Raw genomic sequence first — 13,591 nt, forward strand, 5'->3', positions numbered from 1 at the left:
TACAACCAAGCTTTGATGGCTTAAAGGCTTTTGTTTGGGAGCTCACAAGAAGGAAACACCTAAGTGCATACTCTTCAAAGTTCTGGCCAGTTCAATGCCCCTGCAGGAAAATCGTTCTCTTCATCATTCTGTGTGTTTTATTAGTGTGTGACTACATGTGAAGGAGGAGCTCCATGTCTTTCCAGCAAGCTGAAAAAGCCAAGTTGGACAGAATTTAGGGTCTTGATTCCCTGTGCATCAAGGCATGATTAATGTAGCATGCAGGTTTGCGGCTCCCTCACTGCACAAGCACAGGCACAGCGCCCATATTCATTTTGTCCCACTGATCTGAGGTCTCAGTCTCTCCTGATAACTGTAAGTCTTTCTGCTCTGGGATGAGTGGCCTCCCATGCTTGGGATTAAGGTCTATTTCTATTAACTTCTCCATGTGATGACTTCTCCAGGGAAAAAACAGATTCACCAAAAACATTCAGTTTGGGACCTGCATGGTTCAAAAGATCTCCAAACAGCTACAGGACTATTTTCCATAATTACTACTTTTCAGATATGTCCATTATATTAAATTGTGTTTTCCTTGGAGAGAAAAACATTGTTTTATGCTAATTGTGACCATAAAAAAAAGGGAAGGCACTACAATGTGAGAATGAATTCACACACAAACATACTTTGAAAATAATAGTGCTAAATTACACTTTATTGCATAAGCTATGTACAATGCAGTTTTTATAACAATGATATATCGAATTAATACAAATTTTCACAGGCTTGAATGAATTCTGTGCTACATCAGGAAGGTAATTTTTACTATTTTCTAAAAGTAACTGAACTGCTGGTCTCTTCATCAAGAAGGCAATTAATATTCCCCTGATTGTTTCACACAATTAAGGAATATGCCATACATAAACAAATTCTTTTCATTGTTGTAAGGATAATTTTACCCCACATTCTCTATATTCTGAGACAGCTTGAATACAGGTGGCTTGAGATAATAACCACATTTAAAGAATAACCTCTAAGCTAGTTTTTTCTAGCAATCATCACTTAATCTCCAAATCCATTTACTTTTGGGGGGGTGATAAAAATACTGTTTATCAAATGCCGTGGTTCAAGATTATTTCTCTTCACATTGGCCTTCAGAGCTCAGAATATCCCTTTCTCTCAATGACAGAGGGAACATGCTTAGAACAGGGCCAATCTTCATGATGTCAGATAAAAGTTAGTTAGATTCAATCATGATCTGAGATTAAGGAAAGACCGAAATGAATGCTAACCATGAACAAATCCTTTAAATTGTCAGATTATGATTGCTTTGTTGACACCTTTAATAAATCAGATAGAATATTTACATTTTTCTATTCAGAATGGAAACTACTGAATATTTAAAAGATCTGTGTTTGCATTTTCCTAAAATTCTATATTAGGCAAGCAAAACATAATCACCTTTTCCCTATGTGAAACCTGACCACATGAAGAGATGTTGTACAGGGAAAATAATATTGTCTTGGCTATACTTCTTTCTTTAGTAACATTTCCTAAAAGTAAAATTGATAGCATTTAAATTTAAGAACAAAAGATAGGTTAATCATAGTTTGAACAGGTCATGAGCTCCTTTGAAATTTTTACCACAGTTGCTCAGCACTTGTAAATCAGCCCTTGATTTTTGAAATGTTTATTACTCCCTCCAGCATAGCCACAGGCTCAAAAGAGTTGTTTCTAATAACAACAGTAGTAATTTCAACACAATTCCCTTGTTTTTCTCGATGCCTTGTTTACTTTTGAACTCGAAAGAGAAACACAATTAATTTAATTTTTTTTTTCCTACTTGGGATAACATTTCTATTAATATAGGAAGAAATAATCCTTGAACAACACCATTTTGGTATTTAGTCCATCAGAAAACTCTTGGTCACTTGCTTTTTTGATTTTTGTCCATGCAGACTTTGAAAGCAATTTAAGGGCACAAATATCTATCCATGGTCAATTGGTAGGGACCAGCTCATATTCACATTGTACAGACTACATACTATTCTGCTGGCATGGACCATCTATGTCCATGATGTGCATCAAGTGGCACACACAGTTGCACAGAATTTTTTAGCCCAGAACCTTTAACACCTCATCAAAAGCAGCCCCTCTGATAAGGACCATATCTTTTCATCTGTTTAACACATCCCATGTGAGATGACCACCCTGTCATGCAGGTCTATGGACAATTTTTATCACGTATCACTGGAACATATTGTCTGCTGCCCCCTTCAAGTATCTTATGTTCAGAAAGCCTTGGCATGATGTGGCTCATCCTTCAGAAAAGGGTTCAAGTAAAATGGAAAGACTTGTCAGCATACAGAAAAACTCCAGGGTGCTGGCTCCAACAGTGACCACAACTAGATATAACCAGAGAATGTGAGAAACTAAAAGCTAGTAGCACTTCCCAAAAATGTTTTTCTCACCTCCAACAAAGGGAACATCATAAGGCAAAGGTGATTATATCTAACAACTTTTGACTTTTTTTTTGCTAATATGTCCAGCTGCTCTTGAAAGACATTAACTTTCACAAGATGCTGTAGAGAGGCATTTCACAGACTAGTTACCAGCTGTTTGAAGAATGCTTGACTTTTATTTACTTTGGGCCTACTATTTTCCAACTTCATTTCAATCCCCCAAGCCCTTGTATCAAAGGAGACTTTGATCAGTGAGTAACCACCATCTCAGTGTCATTCTTCATCATACAGCCTCCTAACTAGTCTTCCTCACTCATCTCTTTCCCATCTAGAAGAGTCTGTGTTCATTTAGTTCATTCTCATACAGAAGCTATTAAGTGCTGGAGGAATTAACTCTGTATGACCAGCAGAAAGTGGAGGACATCTTTGCTGGGGATGTTTCCAAGCATCTCATCACCACAGCCCTGAGTAGTTCCCCTTTCCTTTTTCCTGAGGGTGAGAGGAGCAGTTCCCATATACGTGAGTCCCACTGGGTTCAGGGCTGTTCGGAAGAGCAGTACAGTATTACTGAGTGTCACACAGGATCCAGAGCCTGCAGTAATGATGCATCCCACACTCAGTCATCAGGGAGGGGACCTGGGACAGATGGGCTGTTGCTGAGTGGTGAGTGACAGTCCCAGCTCTATGTCCCTTGTTCATGGGTGGTGAGGTGTAGTGGAATTGAGATAAAGTGCCTTCAGAGCTTGTCTCAACCTCTTAGTCCTGTGCTCTTGCAGTGCTTATCTCCTGTTCATTAAAGGCTGTTTCCTTGCATGATCTCTGTCCCTTAGGGAAGTGTCATGAGCTCCTTTTCATGGCCTATTGAGGTGTTATTGCTGGAGGGCTTTCTCAGGTAGGAAGACTGAGACATGGTGAACCCTGTGGAAAAAGTTATTCTCTCTGTCTCAACCACAATTTCCTGCCATCAGATCTTGAATTGTTCAAGAATAAACAGAGATCAAAATAATATGTCTGTAGTGTGGACATCCAGGACCAGAGCCCTGCAGAGAAATAGAAAGAAAAACAAGATGATAGTGAGGATGAGCCAGCCTTATTTCAAAAGGCTACAGAAAGAGAAAATCAGACAGACTGGCAGTTACATGACCTTTAAGCCAAGTACTTGTGTGTGGCAAGAAGATCTACTTCCTAAGACCAAAAAATGCATTGACTTCTTGAGTGCCCTCACAAGCTCTCTGGCTTTTCCTGGGAAATGATCAGCTATCAGTGAGCATATCTGCGTAGTTACATTTTACATTTACGCATTAATTTTTTCTACCTTCTATTCTGTTTTTTTTCCCTCTGTGTTTTGTCATCTTCAAGTTTTCAGAACCAGAATAGAAAACAGAAACCAGTGATAAACACTGTTAATTACCCACACAGGCTTAGGGGCACACAAGAAAACATAAATCTGTGAGCTGACAAAAAATATCCTGTAAGAGGTCATTAGATAATTTTTCTAGTGCTATTGCTCTTATTAAATTATTTATCTGTGTGGATTTTAACAGGAGGAGTTTTCCCTACAGTCCTCAAGTATTAAAAGTTAAAATGACTGTGCAGAGGAGGAACCATACATTAGATGTTGCCAAACAGAAATGTTTCATTGGCTGCTTCAAAGCCAGTTACTGTCAAGTACTTTTGATGAAGAGACCTGTGCATGCAAAACAGAAATCAAGAGGCTGAATGGCCCCAACAGCCTTTTTGCACCAAAGTTGCTTGTTTAAAGCAAGTTCCAGTCAAGAATAATTGAACTCAGCTCAAATTAGATTGTTGCTCCTTAGCTCTGTGAAATGAGGTAGATGATCACAGTCCGTTTCCCATTAGCCCAACTGTCTGCTCTGCTAAAACCACCTGCACAATTGAAACTAATTGGTGCCCTCGACAGCAGTATCAGCAGAGAGGATACAATTAAATAGTCATGGATTATGAACTATATCCTCCCCCTGAAGACATGATACCTTTAGATACCGGCAGTGAGCAAGCTCGCCTGGTTGGAGCTTGGAGTGGGGCTGAATTTACACCAGTGGGCTGCCATTCAAGATCCAGTCACAAGCAGAAATGCAAGTCTATGTACAAATGAACATTAATAAGGATATATTTATTCAGCTGGAATATAGACAGGCCTAGAGCAGGGGAAAACACATCCTACTCTATTTGAATTGAAGGGATCAAAGTGATATGAGCCCCAGAGCTACCAAAAGGCCATCAGACACAGATCTCATGAGGGACTCCTAAATTCCCTTTCCTCTAGGGACTCATGTCAGCACAGCAGTAAAAAGCAAATGGCATTGACTCATAGAGCAGCATATTTAGAACAGGCTGAGAGTATACTGGTACAGTGCTGCTGCTGGTAAGAGCAGCCTCTGACCATCAACCAGGCTGTTTTCACCCATCAGTGAGAGCCAGACCACTGAAACCTGGTGCACTTCTGACAGAAACATTTCCTCTTCTAAGCTAGCCAGTTGGATTCATCTTGCTCTCTGCTGTGCTGCTCCTCAAAGGGCAGCATGTAAGAAAGGCATGAGCATATCATTCAAGGGCTGGATCTTAAGGAATGTTTTTGTAGACTCATAAAAATATGCTTTTATTGGCTTTTACAGATATATGAGCACTTGTGCTTCTCTGTTACTCTTTTTAATATGGCATTTTATACTTTGAATTTCTACAGGGTGCTTTTTTTCTAAGGACTGTAAAATGATTAAAAGCACCAACAAAGAAAACTTCATACTGCAGTTGGAAGAGAAGCAAAACTTTTCTGCTTGTGTAGCAATTTTCCCCTCTCTACAGGCCAGTTTGGAGTCAGATCATCAACTTCAGAGCCAGGACTGAATGCCAGGCATCCCTCCCTACACTCTAACAAATATTAAACATTTGCTCTAGCCATATTTGATGCCTCAGAGGGGTTGATGCTCTGACACAGCAGAGAGAATCATTTACTGTATTGTTCTGCCTAGAGATATGACAGTTCAAAGCACAATACTTTGTGCTTCTCCAGATTTTCCAGTGTTTGTTCAACAGAGAATTGCTCCTCACTGACAGCCTCTGTTCAAAAACATAAAATATCTGTAACCAAGCTGGAGTGATATCTGTCAATGCATTGACATGCACAAGCCATAAAGTTGTTCAAAATAAATTGTAAAAAACAGCTTCTGGTTTCAGATAATGACTACGCAACACAACATTTGCTCTCAGAGCATTGGTTTAAGATGCATCAGATGTGTGGTGCTCCATAGGATGCCAACAAAAACCAGATTTCTCAGAAGTGATTAGAGGGCACAACTACTCCTAATGTGACTCCAACAGTCAAATTTTCAGATGACTTATTTAGCAAACTGATCTGCTTTGGAAGTCCAGCCCTAGATGTGAACGATAAATTGATTTTAAGCCCCTACTCTGTTTTATAAAAAGGAAAAGTCAAAGGTCAACAGCAAACTGCTTTTCCTTAAAAAAAAAAAAAAGAAAAACAACAAAAAAACTGCACTTCCAAAGAGGTAGTGCATTAAGCACCTGTAAACGTTCCCTCAAATGCACTCCCTGATTATACTGGGATAGAGAGATTCTTAAACTTGTGAGTTTTCTAAAGCATAATTCTTCTCCTAATTGTCATGCATTTAAAAAATTTTATGTAGAAAAAAGAAATCATCAAAATCAGAAAAAAAAATCATTAAAAAATTGCCTAAGTTTGCACACAAAAAATCTTCCACACGAATTAAAAGTGAATGTCTAAATAAATTTCAGAGTGAATGTCTAAAACACATTCAGTCTCCAACTGAATGCTCATGCATCTTTATTTTTTTAGACTTTAACATGATTTTCTTTTCAGCTGGCAGTTTCTTTCATCTGCCCTGGAGTAAATGTAAATGGTATCCTCTGGTGATTGTTTAGGCACTGGCAAAAAGCTAAACAATGGCATCAGCAGTGCAAGTGTGAGTCAGCTGTGGCAATGCTCCTGCTATTTGGAGTCTTGCATAAAGAACTACTGCTGATTTATTTCTCAAGGGTCATCAAAGAGAGAGTCTGCATGCAGTAACAACTTTCTTACAGCGCTCCGTTCATTCCTGAAGCAGCACAGTAAAAGAAAGGAAAAATATTATAGATCCATCACTCACTTCTTTCTTGAATTGCTTTTTAGTTCTACCATGGCTACCAAATTATTTTTCCCCAATCAACAGATCTGTGTTTTCAGTCTAATCAGATCAGAATGGATATCAGGATAGGTTATGTTTACTGATATTTTCATTAAAAAAAAAAATACGTCTGGACGGGCGCATTTATACTAGCAATGCAAAAAATTTATTTTTACAAGATTCCTAAATTCTTATTTGCATCTGACAATAGGATATGAGCAAAAAGGAAATGTTATCTAGTACTAAGACAGAGAAAACTGTTGAAAGCAAATACATTCAATTGAAATGTAGCTTTATTTGGGATCTTGCTAGATCATACATCACTTTGCAAATATATTTGCAGACTTTGTGAACATCTTAACCAAAGAACAAAATCTAATGATGCAATCCTGAGCATCCTGATATTCATGTTTAATGAATATATACAGCGTTATTCAAATCTATCCTTCACTTTGATTAAATTCCGTTTTTAAGAAAAATGCATTGAAATACAATTGTTCTTTTAAAGAATTCAAGAGAGAGTATAGCAAAAAAAAGCCCTGATCAACTGTTTCAATTTAAAGAGCACACAGTAAACCCATTAGAAGATAGAGCTACATGTCTTTAGAATACATAGCAATAAATAAATTAAATCACCCAGAACAAATAGTACCAGCTGCTCCACAGATAAATATAGAAACTTGGAAATATAAAGGATAAAGTACTTCAACCTAAAATAAAATAAACAGTAAGAGGCAGTGAAATGTTGTCTTAGTCTCAAAAGCCTTATGTTACCCATTTATTTTGTACTGAGTCCATTTATTTTTCTCTCATGCTCTTCCCTCTGTGCATTCAGTGCATACTAAACAGTATAACATGAACTGTACCAAGCTGCATTTAAGCTTGATGGTGCCTAAGCTTACCTGTGACTTTTGGAGACAAGGGTTATTTTCAGGTTTGGAAAATTCTCTCTCCTTTCCCTCTCCTCCCATCAGCATCTAAAATGTCATTTGTGAGTTGGCTTTACACCCACTTTATTGACCATTCTCATGGTAAAAGGAAGAAAGCTGAAAGATAATTAGATTTTGAGTCTGGGTGAGTAATTTTAAGAGCTTTGCAAGTCTGACTCCGGGATATATTTTGTGTCAACCTCAGCTTTGTTAATTCAGTATAAAATGCTGCATGTTACAAGACAGGATGGTTCAGCTTCACAGGGTTATGGAAGGGCAAGGGAGTGACATCCTCAGAGCTTAATTATGTCAGCCTCAATTTGAGTTCCTTCATCATAAGTGTAAGTCAACATGTTTAAAGTTGACAAAACTGATATTTCAGTAAGCAAAAGCAATGAATTGCTTAAAAAGATGCTAGCTAAATTAAATTGATAGCAATAAAATCATTTACGCTTCAACAAAAAGGAAATGTACAATTCAAAAAAAAGCAAAACTAAACAAAGTACCTCATCTTGTCAAAACTACCATAAAAAGAATATATTTCCAATTTTGTTACAAATAAAGTAACAATTTACACAAAAAATACACAGATTTTTCTATGAAATGTTAGTTATCATGAAACCCTGAGGGTTAACATATCTTCTTTGTATCTGTAATAAATAGAATGCAAAAGAACAGGAAATCAACAATTTTGACATAGGAAATGGTTTCCCATAAAAGCAGCGTTTTTCTGAGAAACTTGGTTTTGTGTGCAAAGTGTTGCAGCTCATCTGAGTTTGACCATGGCACCCAGATGCCACATACTCAGATAGTGAGTCAGTTTAAGGAAGGCACCTATTAAATGGCTCTCTGAGTTGTAACAACTTGGATATCCTTCCATTTTGCAGTTAAACTGACTGAAAGGCTTTGACAGTGCTGCAATACTAAATCACAGCTGTGAGAAGGTGGAAAAAAAAAGAAGCATCTTACTGAAGGATCAAACTTTCTCCCTGCAGCTTCTTCATTTCCTTCACCTGAACTGGACTGTGTGTTTCGTGTACCAGCTGCAAGCTACTAAATCCCCCTCAATCCCCTTTTACTGGTTATGTACATTTATACCTCAAATATTTTTTCACAGTCCTCAAAGCTTTCATTTTTTTTCTGTACTTATTAACTGCTATGAGATCTTCAGTCTTAGTAGTTTTTCAAACCTTGCAGGCCTTTCTAGACATGCTAGACCTTTCGTGTCATTCTCATCTCAGTTCTCTCAGGACTTTTAGAAACAAAAATACATGATTCACCTCTTTAAAACTTAGCTATGGAAAAGTTCAGCTGTCTAAATTGGTCACCCTTGAGACACTCTGTACAAACAGACAGATCCAAAGGGTGATGTGTCTCCTCTTAAGACAGGCAGCTCTTTTGATGTCAATTAACTTCTAGACATGCAAAATCAGGCAAGATGGATACTACTCACATGGCCTATATTTTACCAGACCCAGCCAGCCCTTCCCCCTTTTTCCACTCTATATTTGCAATTCTAGTTATAAAATGGGATTATAAACCCACTATAGGGAAAGCTAGATGCAAAATGCTTATTTCATTTACTTGGAGTATTTTTATGATGCACTTCTTTGTATAAATAGCTCAAATTTCATTGCCTCGTTTTGCTTCAATATCAGATTACAAATTCATGTCTAATTTGCTGTCCTCTCTCTTCCCTAAAGTCTCTTTTAGCTTTACTTCTCTTTCCATCCCACTTAGTATATGTTTTCCAGTTTAATTTCTCCTGCATGCTTTAATTTTCATTTCTGCCATCTGAAACTCTTTTTACTGTATTGGAGCCCTTAGGCCTTTTTTTACTTTTCTCCCTCATATCCCTTACAATATAGTTCATGTCCTTGAAAACAAATTAAAAGAACTACATATCTCAATCCTCTGTCCAAACTAGATTTTTTCCTAATCAAGAAGCTATATAGGTCTGGCAAACTACTCAAATGTTGTTGTTGGAAAGTGAAGTTTTGATGGAAATTGTGATCAAAACCTCTTTTACTGAAATTCATCACATATATCATAGGCAAATGAGCAGGGCAAAGCATTTCTGACCACTTCTAATTCTAATTTATTTTTCAGCAGCAGACTGGTTTATTTGCTGTAATATGCTAAAATTTTCAGTGGCAGCTGGAATGTGGGTTTAGACAGCCTTTGCACTGTAAAGTTCATTTCTGCAACAGGGAATAGGAGGAGTTGTTTTCCCTCACCCTGAAGAAGTTGTAAGCCAGAACGGTGAAGAAGATCAGATTTAAGAAAATCTAGAGGGGGAAAAGCAGCGGCCATCATAGCAGATTCTCTTAATCAAGACTATACATAAGTTAATAGCCTTTGCCTGTCATTTTGGAGTCCTTTGACAAATCTGAAGGAAAAAAAGGTCAGAATTATTTCATATTGCACTCACAATTTCATGGTATTTAATAGGAGAACATTATGAAAAACAGGAACACTACGAATCATAATTTCATCATGATATAACGACAGTCAATACATAACACACAGAGATGAGAACTGGAAGTTATGATATTGGTATCGGCAGTGCTGCTGGTTAGCTGTAGGCCTCAGATGAACAGACAGTGGGTGGTATTGAAGACACTGCCTGCAGTATTTCACAAAAGGGTGAGAACTGACTTTATTCAGGAGGACATTTTGTTAGTTTTTTAGATTTGAAGCTCAAAACACTGCTAAAGGCAGGTGTCATAAGCAAGTACAAAGCAATTTTGTCTTTTCAGCTTTGTCATTAGACTTCACAACCTGGCTTCCATAGGATCATTGTTCTTAGGAGCAAAGGCTTAAACACTGATAAATATTGATTACATTGTATCCTCTTTTCTTCCCTCTTGCATCAGAATCAAAGGCAAACCTTCCATTTCAGGTGTCTCCTTTCACCCACATAATCATATAGTTAAGTAGGGAGTGCCAAAGTGAAGAAAGATGATCAAGAAGCAAAAATTCTGTAAGAAAATGGTTACAGAATTAGAAAATTAAGGAATGTGTATTACGTGTCAAGAAATGGAATCTAAACTTTCTGTTTAAAATAAGATGATTACCTTATTTGAGAACCAAGGACTGGAGAAATTAGCCATTTCACAGTGTCCAGTTTTCCAAATTTCAGGCAGCCATGCCACAGCTGTCTGGTTTGAAAAGAGTCTGAAAACATCTATACCACTCAGTAAAGGATAAAAAAAAATCTTCCCAGCACTCCTTCAGAAAGCCAAGCCTGAACTATGCCCTAGGTAAAAGCAGAGAGAATCTTGCTAATACCACAGGTCCCTGTGATTTAGTTGTTAAATAAAACTCAGAGAGAGTCCTAAGATAGACACAGACTGCAGGACTGCTGCTAATTTAAATTCAGGAAAGAATTTTCACTTAAGCTCGTACCTGGCACCTGCCAGTTTTACACGGACTGTGTGATCAGGGACAGCAACCAGACACCTAAGGATGCAAAGCCGTTAAAGGTACAATTTCACGCCATCTTTGTCCACTTGCTAACCTCCAAGGCTTCAGAGGACAGTGAATGCAGACCCAAAGAAAGCCAAATATAGATCAAGATAGGAAACTGATATTTCTAACCAGTGCTGAATAGAAACTCAGCAACATGGACATGATTATATGAATTTCTGGCAATAGCATTTCTAAGGGACCTCTTTGGGAATACTGACACACACACCACATATCTGAAAACTGTCACTGCAAACTTGTGCCCCAGGATGAAATGACTTCCCAGGATCCTCTGACAAATCTCACTCCATAAGATCTCATGTTTAGTTATGTGATCCCTTTCCAAAGCATATCACATTACTTATAAAACAGTTTAGATTACTCAGTCCCCTCCCTCTTTGCCAGACAGTTCCAGAAACATATTTCTTGGACAGATAAGGAGCCTTCTTCCAATTTCCCCTCTAAATTTATTCATGGCCAATTTATAGTCATTTGATCTTTTGCCAATACCATCCTTTAACTTAAATAATAATTCTCCTTCCTTAATATTTACCTCTGTAGTATGTCATTCATTCATTTATTTCATTCAGTTTAAAATAATCTTAATAAATGGGGAAATGTTGTAGCTATAAAATGAAAATGCACTATGATGACCTTTACTAAAATCTGGCACTTACCTGATTTTATTAAGTATCAGAAACATTATAATAGATATTAAAATGTAGCGATATTCCCACATTATGCAAATCTATCTGGGCTCATTTAAATTCCTTTTGTCTATTCTCTTCTTTCTACACAGTCCAGTTTCACAAATTAAGAAGTTTTAATAGTAAGACTAGATTTTTAGAGAATCATTTACGTATTTGTGTCTGCAAATAAAAGACGAGAAAAATATATGTTCAGAAAGTTCAGTGGCTTATGTAACTGATCAGGTATTTCTGCAATCTCTCTTTCAGGTAATAATTATCACAGTTGTCTGTACAAATTAGTTACTTAAAGGTACCCACATTTTGCATCCAGTCAGAAGAGAAATTGAAATCTGGACTGTGCAATTAATAAGTCCACCCAAATGTTATTATGTTCAATAGACTAAATACTCAGCAGCAAACTACTGACCTTCTCCTTTATGCTCTCCTGTGGTTACTACACCTACACTGAAATATTTTGCATTACCTGTACAGCAAACGTCTGACCTGTGCTTTTTTATATACGAGTATTGTCAAGTTTGCCTATAATAGTGTACATGAATAATACCAGTAAACAGTCAGGTGAAAAGATCTGTTCCTCTGACTCAGAAGATTAGAAAACCTGAATTTTCTGAGAGTGTGAATTGATGAAAAAGATTAAGATTTTCTTACAAATATCATGTCTTTAAGGTATATGTTTGGTCTGGAGTCAAAACAGAAATATGCATTGCCAAGAAATTCTGACCACATCACAGCCTTTGACTGTAATACTGTTTCTTGTACTGAGAGCAGAAGGTACAAGAAACCTTCTTGTACCTTCTTGAATTTCATCCACATAGATGACCTCCAGGATGTCTTTGCAGAGTGACAGTGTGGTCAAGGTTGGAAAGGACCTCTGTCAGTTATCTGGTCCAACCCCCTGCTCAAGCAGGGCCACCAGATGCAAGTTGTCCAGGGCAAAGTCCAGACAGCTTTTTAACATCTCTAAGGATGGAGATTCCACAATGTCCTTAGTCACCCTCACATTAAAAAATGTTTCCTGTCTTTCAGTTTGTGCCCATTTTTTCTTGTCCTTACATCAACTTGGCCCAAACCATCCTCTTTACAGCCTTGTGATCTGTAGCAGGTGTGATGAAGAGACAATGGTGACACTTTTGACTGCTGGTGAAAGGCATGCTCTTCTCCATATGTAAGTTTTCAACTTTCTCCATCAGCATGTTTCCCCAAGCTACGTGTGAGGCTGAATATGACACTGCACTACCCCACAGTGCTGCTGACAACACATTCTTGGGGCTCTACTGAGTTATTTTCATTGTGTCGAGCAGGCAATTTCTTCCTATGCAGAACTACCACTAGACCATAAACCATACACACAATTGGGCCTTGCCACCTTTTATTTTCAGAAACAGTCATGGAGGGGAAAAAAAACCCCAAGGTGTTCTCAAATGGAAAAGTTTAATATAAAGAACAAAATATTATCCCTTTAACCCATGTGATCCTCTAGAGAAGAAAATATCAATATCCTGCTCCAACTGATGAAATGGTTAGTGAATAACATTATAATAGTCAGGAAATTGTTCTGGCATCAGCTGAGTTTTCAGCTTATACATTCCATAGTTTCTCTTCAATGATAGAAAAGGAGGGCCAAACATGCATTTCAGCACAGGGATTGCCCACATAGTACTGTACTTCCAACAAAACTTTTTATAGACAGTTTTAGCCATTATTACTACTCTACTGCAACATTATATTTTCAGTTATTAAACATCAAACTGCAGTTTCACAAACATAAATACATGGTTTTAATAATCAGGTTTTGTTCATAAACGAAACTACTTATAAAGAGACTATTTATTTATAAAAAAACTGTATTCATTTAGATAGAAATGAATGTGAATTAATAA

The 13,591-nt window shown here is 37.4% G+C and overlaps 1 long non-coding RNA gene across 1 annotated transcript; it reads right to left on the bottom strand.

Annotated features, from left to right (window-relative positions):
• Positions 1-676: 676 nt before the first annotated feature.
• LOC125325124 lies at positions 677-7,619 on the bottom strand. The gene is made up of 2 exons (XR_007203213.1): positions 7,507-7,619; positions 677-3,481 (listed from the first exon to the last, which is right to left on the bottom strand). It is a non-coding gene; the product is annotated as an uncharacterized LOC125325124 (long non-coding RNA).
• Between the last annotated feature and the right edge of the window lie 5,972 nt (positions 7,620-13,591).

Source organism: Corvus hawaiiensis, chromosome 4 (assembly GCF_020740725.1).
Source record: "Corvus hawaiiensis isolate bCorHaw1 chromosome 4, bCorHaw1.pri.cur, whole genome shotgun sequence".
Classification (NCBI taxonomy): Eukaryota; Metazoa; Chordata; class Aves; order Passeriformes; family Corvidae; genus Corvus; species Corvus hawaiiensis.